Below are 13,503 nucleotides of genomic sequence, written 5' to 3'. Positions count from 1 at the left end.
TATGCTTTGCATCTGTTATACTATCTGCTTTCAACTCCATGGAACAAGATATACCCAGATATTTCTTTCTTTCCTTCTTCCTTCCTGCCTTCTTTGGTCTTTTCCTCTTTTGGATTGTAAGCTTCTTGAACACAGTGATTGTATTTCTTTTTATTAAGTGTATTCCCAGTACTTAGAATGATGTCTGGCACGTGGTAGGTACTTAATTGATATATATGTTGTATTAGATTTATTGAATTGGTAGAAAGGCTAAGGAAGAGGAAGCTGAGAAAAAAACACTTGATTTGGATTTTAGGAGATTATAAATTATTGAACACTATTAAAAGAGATGTTTCTGTTAAAGAACAATGATCTGTTAAAGAACAAAGGAATTTCTGGGTGATCAGAAATCAAATAATTATGTCACATGGTCAATTTCATTTCAAATTGGTTTTGTTTACAGTCATAACCAATGTTGTAGTAAGACATAACTATGTAGTTGACAAATTGTGTACATTTCTTATTATTCTCTGATCTGTTTTGTCTATGGCAGTACCCATAGAGATAGTTCATCCATGTCTGGGATTGAGGAGGAATGAAAAAAAAAAGTAGTATCAAGAATCAGAAAAACAAAACTAAAATGCAAAGGCAAGCAAGGTTCAACAGCCTTGATTCTCATTCAGTGGCTCCTCCATATTTTTACCTTTCAATTCCTAGTCCATTTATCTCATCATTTTTGACCTGCATTTCTTATTTAAAACATCTGCTGGTCTGCCTAAAGCTTCTTGCTAACATTATCCTTTTCACAGGCATCACAATTTAACTGCTTCAAGTAGTCTGCCTTGCAAAGCAAGGAATAAAACATAAAACAACTTTGAAATAACAACAAAGGAGAATAAAAGATTTCCTGGGTTGGGACACTGTCCTTTAGGAATACAAAAGCCATTTATTCTTTGGTATTTGGCAAATCTGAATAAATTATCATTTCTTCCATGGCTAGCTTCTGCTTTTCCTTGGATGATTGTGACAGTAAATTCTTTAGAGATATATCTTATCAGGGTCTATAGAGTATTTTCCTGGGAATTACTCTTTATGTTCAATTTATATGGCAAAGAAAGATTAGAGACAGGTCCGCTAGTACTATAAGGTTGCATCTGCCTACCTTGATCTGCTGAGCCTTTAACCCATTTTTTTTCCCTAAATGGAGATAATAGGATAATAAATAGGAATTGTGGAACCACATTATGTTTTCTAGACCAACTACTTCATTTTTCTGATTAGAAAACTGAGGTCCAGAAAATTTAAATAAACTGCTTAGCATCTTACAGGTGAGAAAAAGAAAAGTCAAAATTTGAATACAAGTCCTCTAACTCCATATTCAGGTACCAAATCTTACTTTTTCTTTTTTTTTTTTTTTCTTTCTCACCCAGATACCCACTGTCAATTAGGAAAGGATTCCTTTATAATGCTGTTATTGATAATGATTATGATGCCCTTGTTGTGTTCCACAGAGTATGGGAATATTTTAGCTTAAATAAACCTTGCTTCCAGGACCTCTAAGTTTCAAGCATATGTCTTATTTTGAGAATGAGCAGTAGATCTTAACAATACTGATTGTGTCAACACTGATTTAAAAAAAATAAAGTAGTTGAGGATTACAAGGATAGTCAAGAAATACTATAGGAATTTTTTTTTCCTCATGACTGGAGGAGAAAACAGCCTGTCTAAGCAGGCTATAAATGTCATTGATGTTTTCTTGTATTGTTATTCTAGAAGTTAAATGTAGAGTTGGAAAAGATTAGAGAAGGAAAGAAGAAAATAATCACCTCATGATGTCAGAGATTTGTTGTTCTTTTGTGATAGTAATATGCCTTCATTATTTTGTTTGAAGTCTAAAATTCTCCCTGGTTTTCAGACTTTCATTTTTAAAGTTAAGATATTCTTTACTCTGCTTTTTGTGGAAAGCAGAAGAATTAGAGAAGGACTGAATTCAATCTCTTCTCTGATGTTTTCTCCCTGCAAATTCTTGAGGCTCACTTTCTTCATCTATAAAGTGAGCTTGTGGTACAAATTGACTTCTGAAGTCATAGCCTTTTCTATGTAAGATCTTATGGATATGTTCAAAAAAAGAAATGAATATGAATTAGGTCATGAGATCATAGAGTATACCTAGATGGGATCTTTGAGGTCTTCTATTTCTTCTTCTTCTCCTTTTTTTTTTTTTGTTTTTAGGCTTTTTGTTTTCAAAATATATGCATAGTTTTCATCATTCAGCCATGCAAAAGTTGAGTTTCAAATTTTTCTCCCTCCCTTTGTTCCCCCCTTTCCTAGGCAGCTAGTAATTCAATATATGTCAGATATGTTCTTCTATACATAATTTTACAATTATCATGCTGCACAAAATCAGATCAAAAAGGAAAAAAAAAACAATTAAAAAGAAAACAAAAAGCAAGCAAAAAACAACAAAAAAGGTGAAAATTCTATTTTGTGAACCACATTCAGTCCCTATGGTTCTCTTTCTGGAATGAGTCTCTCCATCATAAGTATTGGAATTGGCTTGAATTCTCATTGTTGAGTAGTCCCATTTATTAGAATTGATCATTGTATAATCTTATTATTGCTGTATACAATGTTATCTTGGTTCTACTTACTTAGCATCAGTTCATGCTAGTCTCTCCTTATCTTTCTGAAATCATCCTGCTATTGTTTCTTAAAGAACAATAAATAATATTTCATAACATTCATACACCATAATTTATTCAGCCATTCTCCAAATGATAGGCATCCACTCAATTTCCAATTCTTTATTACTACAAAAAGGGCTGCCACAAACATTTTTTGCAAATGTGAGTCCCTTTCCCTTTTTTTATGATCTCTTTGGGATACAGACTCAGGAGAGACACTGCTGGATCAAAAGGTAGATACAGTTTGATAGCCCTTTGAGCATAGTTCCATATTGCTCTCCATGCTTGGATGAGTTCACAATTCTAACAATAATGTATTAGTGTCCCACTTTTCCCACATCCCTTGCAACATTTATCATTATCTTTTGCTGTCATTTTAGCCAATCTGAGAGGTGTGTAGTGGTATCTCAGAGTTGTCTTAATTTGCATTTCTCTGATCAATAGTAATGTAAAGCATTTTTTATATGACTACAAATGGCTTCAATTTATTCACCTGAAAATTGTCTGTTCATATCCTTTTGACCATTTATCAATGGTCAATCAATTGGAGAATGGCTTATATTGTTTGTATTTATAGAGCTCAAGATTTTCAAATTAGTAATAGCACAACCTCTACCCTCATAATATTTGGAAGTTAACTGCCTGGGAAATGTTGGCAAGAAAGGGTTAAGGAGGGCTCATAGTCTGTTCCATTATTTTTTTTCCCCCTTTGTTTTGCCAAGAGATATGGGAAGATGCAAAGTAGTCAGCTAGAAGTTGGCAGAGTTATTGTAACTAATTAAGGATTTTAAAAAGACTGAAAGAGGTCATCTCTTTTATTAACTAATATCTTAAAAGAAATAGATTATTTGTGTCTTTGACAGACAGAAAACTAAAAGCAGAAGAAAAGCTCCTGAAAGGTCTTTTGACATTTAGTACCCAAAGGTTTCTCTGTAGTGTTTGCCTTGTGTGTGTGTGTGTTGTTTGTTCTTTAATAATTAAAGAATGAAAGGGAAGATCATTTTGTTGAGGGGTAAAAGCTCTTTCTTAATCTTCTAATCCATGAAGTCATTATCCAACTGATGATGATAACTACTAATTTCAGGCAAAGTAGTTGGGATAATCAGTCTATCCAAGTAGGAGCTAGCCTCAGAACCAGGAAGAACTGAGGTCAACTCCTATCTTTAAAAAATACTGATCATCAAGTGAAGGTGGCCTAGCTATACCAGATCTAAAACTATATTGTAAAGCAGCGGTCACCAAAACCATTTGGTATTGACTAAGAAATAGACTAGTTGATAGTGAAATAGATTAGATTTACAGGACAAAATAATTAATAAACTATAGCAATCTAGTGTTTGACAAACCCAAAGACCCCAACTTTTGGGATAAGAATTCACTGTTTGACAAAACCTGCTGGGAAAATTGGAAATTAGTATGGCAGAAACTAGGCTTAACACCGTACACCAAGATAAGGTCAAAATGGGTTCATGATATAGGCATTAAGAATGACATTATAAATAAATTAGAAGAACATAGGATTGTTTACCTCTCAGATCTGTGGAGGGGAAGGAATTTGTGACCAAAGAAGAACTAGAGAAAATTATTGACCACAAAAAAAGAAAATTTTGATTATATCAAGTTACAAAGTTTTTGTATAAACAAAACTAATGCAGACAAGATTAGAAGGGAAGCAATAAACTGAGAAAACATTTTTACAGTCAAAGGTTCTGATAAAGGCTTCATTTCTAAAATATAGAGAATTGACTCTATAAGAAATCCAGCCATTCTCCAATTGATAAATGGTTAAAGGATATGAACAGTCAATTTCAGATGAAAAATTGAAACTATTTCTAGTCATGTGAAAAGGTGCTCCAAATCATTATTGATCAGAGAAATACAAATTAAGACAACTCTAAGATACCACTACACACCTTTCAGATTGGCTAAGATGACAGGAAAAAATAATGCTGAATGTTGGAGAAGATATGCGAAAACAGGGCCACTGATGAATTGTTGGTGGAATTGTGAATGAATTCAACCATTCTGAAGAGCAATTTGTAACTATGCTCAAAAAGTTATCAAACTGTGCATACCCTTTGACTCAGCAGTGCTACTACTGGTCTTATATCCAAAAAAGATCTTAAAGAAGGGAAAGGAACCTGTATGTGCAAAAATGTTTGTGACAGTCCTTTTTGTAGTGGCCAGAGATTTCCATTCTTTCTGTTATTGTTTGCTTGCATTTTTGTTTTCCTTCTTAGATTATTTTCATCTTTTCTAAGCTCGATTTTTCTTGTGCAACAAGACAACAATATGTATACACACATTGTACTTAACATATACTTTAACATATTTAACATGTAGGACTATCTGGCATCTAAGGAAGGGGGTGAGGGGAAAGAGGAGAAAAGTGGAACAGAAGTTTTTGCAAGGGATAGTGTAGAAAAATTACTCATACATAAGTTTTGTAAATAAAAAAAAAGATTAAAATAAATAAATGAATGAAAACAATACAAAACAAAACAAAAAAAACAAAATCCTGATCATGTCATCTGGGGGAGGAATCACTTATCCTCTCAACACTCTGTAATTTTGTAAAACTATTAAAAGAAAGTAGCAAGATGTGTTAGTGGAGAGAATTTTCTCATAGAAGGGGGTATAAAGGTTTCTATGCCAATAAAATCATATCCAATCCTTAACTATGAATGTTAGTTTTGAAAATTCAAAGCTGACATGATGGCAAATATTACCATGCTAGTGTTTTGTTTTTTTTTTTCCTTTTCCTTTCTTTTTATTCTGGGGGTAGGAAGAAGGTGGTTGGGAAAGACATCTATTCAGAGTTGTCTTCCCCAATCTCTAACTCAGGAAAGGGGCAGGGGGTGGAGAGGGAGGGGATGGGGGAGAAGGTACGCTCACTTAAATATGAAAGGGAATGTCTTTTCATATAAGTTTGTTTGATCAAGGAAAACAAACAAATAATAATTTAAAAAAAACAGTGCTCAAAAGTAAAAGATACAGAAGTCATCTTAAACAATCAGTACCAGGATAGAAATGCTCTCTATAACATTTTTGACAAGTGGTCATCCAGTAAAATTTTCCCAGTGGAATAACTTCATTACATTTGGGAATAGTCTAATTCATTTCTGAACAGGTAGGTGCAATTACTAACTATCTTAATCCCTATATACATGAAATCTATTTGGTCTCAGTAATTTCCAACAATTAGCCCTAATTCTGTTCTCTGTGGCCAAGAAAAATAAGTCCAGTACTTCCAAATATGTCAGAGAATCTCAAAATTGGAGAGGGAATTCAGAGGCATCCAATGCATATCTGAGCAGAAATCTCTGTAGCATATCTGAAAGGCAATCTAATGATAGTACATACACTGCTTTTGGGTAAGCAGTAAGACATTTGCCCTTATATATTTCAGATTTGACTGGCCAACCATCCGTATGACACTGAGGATCTGATTCTATTCCAAATAAATAATGTCCTGCCAATAGATGATGCATATTCTGTAATTATTAAGCAATTTTACAATCTTAAAAAAAATTAAGAAAGAGAATAAGGGTAAACTGAGGATATTTACACTTAAATATTACTTGTGGTCTCAGAGTTTACCTGGCATCTATGAACTTAATAAAAATTGATAGCTATATTTCAACATAATTTGTTTCTTTGTAAATACTATGTATTTTATCTTATGCATTTATTTATATTATTCTGAAAAGGAATCTATAGATTATATAAAAGCCAAAGATGGTGACACAAAAAGATTATACACCTTGGTTCTAATCAATATTGCCAAATCAGGGAAGATGGATTTTAATTTTACAATATATTTAGACTTCAAATTGCATTTCAGCTTCAAAAACATAGGTGTGTGATCCCAAATTCACTGGATTATTATATAGCTTGAACTTTGTCTTCTAATAAAATGAGAAAGTAAATTCAAAAAATAAACTGTTACAGTGTGTTTTTAACTTTTCAAGTTATATTAAAAATAGGAATATTCCTTTTAAAGAAGTCAGACATTTTGCAAGATTGATCTTTGCATAAAATAATGAAATCTGCTTTTTGGATTAAGAAATGCAATAACTCAGTCAAACCTTGGCACAAGAAATGTTCCCCTGTTGAATCCCATTCTGTTTCAGGATAAAAAAAGAGAACGAGTTTGAAAAAAAAAGGTTGACATATTTAATGCATGTAAAACTGTAAAGATAATATATTTTTAATAAGCTTCTGCCTATGCTGTCACTTTTTACAATGACATTACTATAGAGCATTCATTTCAAAACAAGAATTTTAAACAGAGAACTGACTTTGCTCATCTTAATCTTTTTTTTTTTTCTTTCCCTCTCAACAAGCACCATTTTATAGAGAACCAAGCCAGTAAGCATGAAAACATATAATCCGGGAGAAGTGAAATATAATTGCGTAATTGAAATAGGTTCTAGAATCATAGCAGGTTTCAAAATGCAAAGCACTGACCTTTTACTTTAAAAAGCAGTCTCCCTTGCAAACTTCTTACCTAATCATTCAAACTCTCTTATATTACAGTTAGCTAGTCAAATGTCCCATAAAAATTTTTGTCTCTGAAAGTCAGTTTCATTTGCTACATTTTAAAGGCTGCTTAAATTTCTAAGCAAAAGAATTTTACTTAAGCATAGAACCAGTCTTATGCAAAATTGCAAAATGGACAATATTTATCTTTGCCAACCTAATACCTTGTTTCTCTTGCCCTTCTGGAATAAATATCTATTCTGTAAGCTATTGTAAATCATTCCAACTTTCCAACTATGGTGTATTATTGTTTGGTAAGGGTTTATGGTTTAAACCTCCTTGGATATTTGCATTTAAATAATTTAGAAAGGATATTTTTTGAATTGTTGTTTTTATTTTCATTTTAATAAATGAAGGGTTTTCAAAACACAAAGGAATAACTCTAATGGTGGGATTTTCTTCCATAAGAGTCTAATCTCCTTTTCTAGTTGGTTGACATTCTTTTCATAATCTTCTTACTTTTCTTGTTATTGGTTTTGTTTTGTTTTTCTCTCATTTGATTTTCAAAGTCTTTTTTGAGTTGTTTTATGGATTCTTTTTGGGCAGATAAACATTTAACAGTATTCTTTAGTTTAGGAGAAGCTTTTCTTTTTTCCAATTTCCTCCTCTCAAAATAAATAGTCTTCCCTATTCCAATAGTAACTTTCTGTGGTTGGGTTCTTTCTCCTTTGCCTACTCACATTGTTTTTATTTTTGTTTTTTAATAAAAGGTTGTTGGTAAAATCCCCTCAGTCCTGGAGTGGGGAGGTTGATGCCTCTGGTTTCAGGTCTTCCTCCAGTTCTATACTCTGGCCTGAAGCTCAAATACAAGGACTTCACCTTCCTCTAAGTGCCTACAGTCAGCAACCTATCTGCTCTACTGCTTCTCCAATCAGATACCCTGTACTAGATCCTTCTTGACCAGGGATGCATCTCGGCCACACAGCTGGGGTTGGCCTTTCTTATCAGCAGAGGTTACCTCACTCTTATTGGACTCTGACTACCTACACTGTGGGAGAGGTGGAAGTTCTGGGATTGGGTTTCAGGCTACCTCTGAATCCAGCAAGCCCCAGGACTCCCCCCTTCCTATTTTAGCAGAGCTGACCTAGAGATGTTTATACTTCACACTGGTCAAATCTCCATCCTCTGGTCTTTCTTTGGATCTTCTCCAGTTCTCTCAGGAGATCCACTCTTCTGTCCCAACTCTTGTTTTTCACCCATCAATTTTGTCGTGAGGCATAACTGTGTTTTGTTTGAGGAGAAAATCAACAGAGCTTGGACTTTTCTGACTTAATCACCATCTTCTCAGAATCATCTGAGGATTTTTGAAAGGATAAATTTCTATTTAAGAATGTCAAGACTGTCAAGAATGTATTGGCTATTCTGATTTTAGGAAAAAGAGACTTTCAGCAGGCATACATTTTATGCCTCCATCTTATATCTTTTTTGATATGTATTGTTTCAGAGTCAATTTGAAAATTAGTAATTGAGAAAGAATAGGTAGGGGTGTGTGTGTGTGTGTGTGTGTGTGTGTGTGTGTATGTACACAGGTGTTAAAGGTTACCTTTTACCTCCCCCAACTATACAACTTCCATTTTTCTCTTTTTTTATCCTTACCTAAATGCTAGGTCCTAGGTTTCTGTACTATTATCATGATATCCGTGCAAATATCTGATATCATCACATGAAGCTCTTTTTTCTACCTGCCTGCCTTTCCCTCCTTCCTTTCACCCCTGTTTACCTTTCCCCCTATTCTTCTTTCCCTTTTCCCCTCTTTCCTGCTCTCTTTTCCCCCTCTCTCTGCCTTCTTCCCTATCACCATCTTCTCCTCTCCCCTTCTTCTCCTGTCCCCCTCTTCCCTTTTCCTTTTTTCTTTCCCCCCCCTTCTCTCCTTTCTCTTCTCCTCCTCTTCCTCTTCACCTTCCTCTCCCTCCCCCATTTCTTTTTAAAAACCTTTCTGAGAATCATCACATTCCAATCATTAAGTTCTATCCGTTTCCCATCTCAATGAGTCTCAGAGAGATTTGTGCAATTTAAATCATTGAAAAAAAATTTGTAGATAATAATAATAATAATGTGTGTGTGTGTGTGTGTGTGTGAAGAAATGAGAAACCAATTACTTTGCCAAGAAAAACACAAATGCTGTCATGAAGAGCTGGACACAACTGAACAGCAGCAAAATAAGCAATGAATAAATGGGGAAAATGTTAGATTTAGTCAAAGGAAATGAGTGGATATCTAAACTCTAACATTTCTCAAAGTCACTTTTGTATCCTTGAAAATGTCAGTTAACATGTCTAAGCCTGCCTAGAAAATATGATGTTCAACTTTTAAGATATACAATGAAGAAAAATACAAGTTTACCTCTTTCTTTTATTTTTGCTTTTAGCTCTGAGAAATTGAATTGGAAGTTAAGAAAGCCCCTAAGCTTTCTTCTCAGTTAACACTAAGTTCCTATGATCTCTAGTCACTCATTTGGCACTTAATCATACATATTTTTTAATTAGTACTTTAACTATTCATGTGTATGTATCTTTTGTCTTCAACTAGATTGCATTCTTTTTGAGGACAGGAATTACTTTAAACTTCTTGCTATCAACTATAGCTTTGAACACATAGCAGGTACTCAAATGATTGTTAAATACATATTTCATCAGAAGCACTATTCTTCCAATCTCACACAGTTTTAAAAATGCTAACATTTTTAGCAACTCACTTAGTTCCATTATTAAGACAGTCTCAGCTTCAGCCACTGAAGAATTTTTTCTTTTTTTTTTTTTTTTCATGGCCATTTGGAGCACTAAAAAGAAAATTAGTCCTACTGCCCTTATGGAATGAGTGCATATTTAACTTCCATGCCATAGACAGAAATTCAGTTTTATGAACCAGTTAAAGGAGAAAGTGCATGGTGTGCCTTTTGCAGTACTTAGATATTGATATATGATTTTTTTTTCTCAAGGCTACGCTAAGGAGGTTGCAGCAATATGACTTTTTAAAATGTGAGTGAAACTTTCATTTGGAGCCTTTCCACTACATGACTTCAAGCAATTGGCTTGATGGCTTAAATAGTCACAGACTGTAGGTAAAAATAGGAATAACACTGAAAACTCTTACAATAACACTAAAGTTGAAACGTAATAACTGAAAAGCAACATAATACTTCACAGAACTGTCCTTATTCAACCTTCATGGTGTTTAGTCTTGCAATACCTTTACTATGAATCAGATTCTAGGGCATCATATTTCAAAGGAAACAGATAGTATTAGTAGTTTAAGTTCTTTTTAAATATAATTCTTAAATTGTTTTCAACCAAAGCCTCTCTATTGGGCTGACATAGTTATAAACCACTGAATAGTTCTTTAAGCTTTTTCACTATAGTTTTTGCTGCCAAAACACGTGTTGTGAAAACTACTATTAAACCTCCACAAAAGTGGACAAGAAAAAAACAGATTAACATTGTTGCTTCTGGACATATAGACTCTGTCACGTCCACAATTTCTGACCACCTCATCTACAAATATGATGGAATTGAAAAGAGAATCATTGAGAAGTTCAAGAAGGAAGCTGCTGAGATGGGACAGGGTTCCTTCAGTTATATTCAGAAAGTCTTGGATAAATTCAAAAGTGAACATGAATGTGGTATCACAAAGGACCAGAAAGTATTATGTGACCATTATGGGGACTCTATCAACATGATTACAGGAACATCTCAGGCTGACTGTGCTATTCTGATTATTTCTGCTAATGTTGATGAATTTGAAGCTGGCATGTCAAAGAAGAGCATGCCCTTCTGGCTTACTCATGAGATATGAAATAACTGACTATTGGTGTCAACAAAATGGATTTCACCAAATCCACCCCTATCCCAGCCAGCAAAAAATTAGGAAATTGTCCAAGAAGTTCAGTACCTATGTAAAGAAGTTCAGTACCTACGTAAAGAAAACTGGCTACAAGCTGACATGGAAATTTTTGTGCCAGTTTCAAGTTGGAATGGTGACAACATGCTGGAATCAAGTTCTTATACCTTGGATCAGGAAAGAGAATTATATTTGTAAAGATAGCTATGTTAATGGAATTATACTGCCTGAATGCTTTGAATTGCATCCTGCTCTTAATTTGTCCAACTGACAAGCCCCTTCTTCTACCACTCCAAGATAATTACAAGATTGGTAGTATTTGTGTAATACCTGCTGCTTGTGCGGAGATTGGTATTCTAAAACCAGGTATAGCAGTCACCTTTCCCCTATTATTTATAGTGTTCTTCTGTGCTTTCACTCAGCATCAGTTCCTGTAGGTCTTTCCAGGTTTTTCTAAAATCATTTTTAGCCATTATCCAACTGATGGGCACCCACCCAATTTCCCATTCCTTGCCACTACGAAAAGAGCTACTACAATTTTTTTTTTTTTTTTTTGCACAAAAGGGTCCTTTCTCCTTTTTTATGATCTCATTAGGATACAGTCCCAGTAGAGACACTGCTCAATCAAAGGGTATGCACAGTTTTATAGTTCTTTGGGGATAGTTCCAAATTGATTTCCAGAATGGTTAGATCATTTCACAACTCCACCAATAATGTCTTAGTGTTCCAGTTTCTCTCCATCCCCTTCAACATTTATCATTATTTTTTCCTTTCATCTTTGTCAATCTGAGATGTGAGGTGGCATCTCAGAGTTGTCTTAATTTGCATTTCTCCAATCAATAATGATTTAGAGCATTTTTTCATATAATTATTAAATGACTTTTATTTGTCAGAATTATTTCTTCTAGATAGAATTTTCATGCTATTCAGGGATTGTAGATCAGACAGTTTTCAAAACTATTCACTTAGATCCAGATTAATTTCTGATTGATTATCATCACATCAAAACCTCTATATGTTCCCACAAAAAATGTCTATGGGAATTTCTAACATTAGCTTATGAATGAGTTATCTAATTTTTAAGCCTGGATGAACACTTTGGAGTTAAGACTGTCTGAATCTTCAGTTTGTTTAGGTTATTTTGTCCCGGTTTACTAAAGAATGACTGCTCTTTTCACCTCAGAATAGCTCTATGGTTACTTGAATGGCCAAAATCCTTGCCACTGTTGGTGCTGGTCTTGGGTTCTTCAGACACTGCCATCATAGGTTCCCTGTTGGGCTCTCTTTTTTATTCTCAAAAATCTCTCATTAATGAACAGTTCTAATGAAAAATTGTGCTTTATGCTCATGGTGTTAAATGCTGTCTTTTACCTATTGGAAATCTCTATTGCATCAGTATCAGAGGATAATTATAGATTTATAGCTAGAGGCAACCTTAAAACTCATCTAATCTAAAGCTTAATTTTGTAAATAAGGAAACTGAATTCCAGAGAAGAGAAGTGTTGTCCAAGTTATTCAGATCATAAGAACATAGATGGCTGGCTTGGGCACCCTCCTTAAATGAAGGTTTTGGGAGGAGTTCTTCAACCTCCAGTTGACTGAAATACTGATGATGTGGATTCTAATGACCAGGTTATTTGGGGCATATTAAAGTAGTCTGAAGGAGACTAGCTGGATGAAAAATGAATGGGTTCTCCTTTTTTTTTGGCACATTGTTGCACTACACTCGTATACTTAACTGCAATGCTAAACAATAGTTTCTTGTAGGAAAAATTAAAGAACAGGTCAATAACTCCTTTTTATTGGAGTTATATTTTTAGAACAGTTTTTTAGAGGTGACAAAAGGAGTCCAGGAACCATCTTCACTCATAACTCATGAAAAGGATTAAGAACAAAGAGAGAGTGTGTGTGTGTGTGTGTGTGTGTGTGTGTGTATTTATATATCTGTACATGTCACTATATTTGACAAATAGACATAAATAACATGTGGATTACATACCTCCAGGGGAGATCATACATGCTTGTCTTTGTAATTAAAGATCTTTATATAAGTATGAGCTATGACATTCACTTCTGGATCATGTAGTATAATAAGGAAAAATGGTGAAAATCCACTGTTCGGAAATGGTTTAAATGACCAGTTCACTAACCTAATGGCAGTCACAATATCTGGCAGTCCTGTCATTTGTGATACATACTTTTTCTTCATGGCTCCCATATCTGACTCCCAAGATCAGATTTTATTGCACAATCTTCATCTCTAGTAGTCTATCTCACTGATCAATGTCTCAAGCTACAGCAATGGCTGCCACAGATATTTTTAAGTCTAACTGGTAAAATTCTGTATCCTAAACAATTACTATTCATACATTGCCACTCATAAAATTATCAGAAATCCAACCGTCAAGAGCAAAGAAAAGGAAAATAAGATGACTCTATGTGCTTCAACCTTCAAATTATG

At 34.2% G+C, this 13,503-nt stretch overlaps 1 pseudogene; it reads left to right on the top strand.

Moving 5' to 3' along the window:
• The first annotated feature begins 8,111 nt into the window (after nucleotides 1-8,111).
• Nucleotides 8,112-11,479, top strand: LOC127557229 (elongation factor 1-alpha 1-like; annotated as a pseudogene).
• Nucleotides 11,480-13,503: the final 2,024 nt, after the last annotated feature.

This window comes from Antechinus flavipes, chromosome 3, assembly GCF_016432865.1.
Source record: "Antechinus flavipes isolate AdamAnt ecotype Samford, QLD, Australia chromosome 3, AdamAnt_v2, whole genome shotgun sequence".
In the NCBI taxonomy this organism is placed as follows: domain Eukaryota; kingdom Metazoa; phylum Chordata; class Mammalia; order Dasyuromorphia; family Dasyuridae; genus Antechinus; species Antechinus flavipes.
The sequence above is the reverse complement of the archived record's forward strand: the minus strand, read 5'-3'. Positions and strand labels throughout refer to the sequence as shown.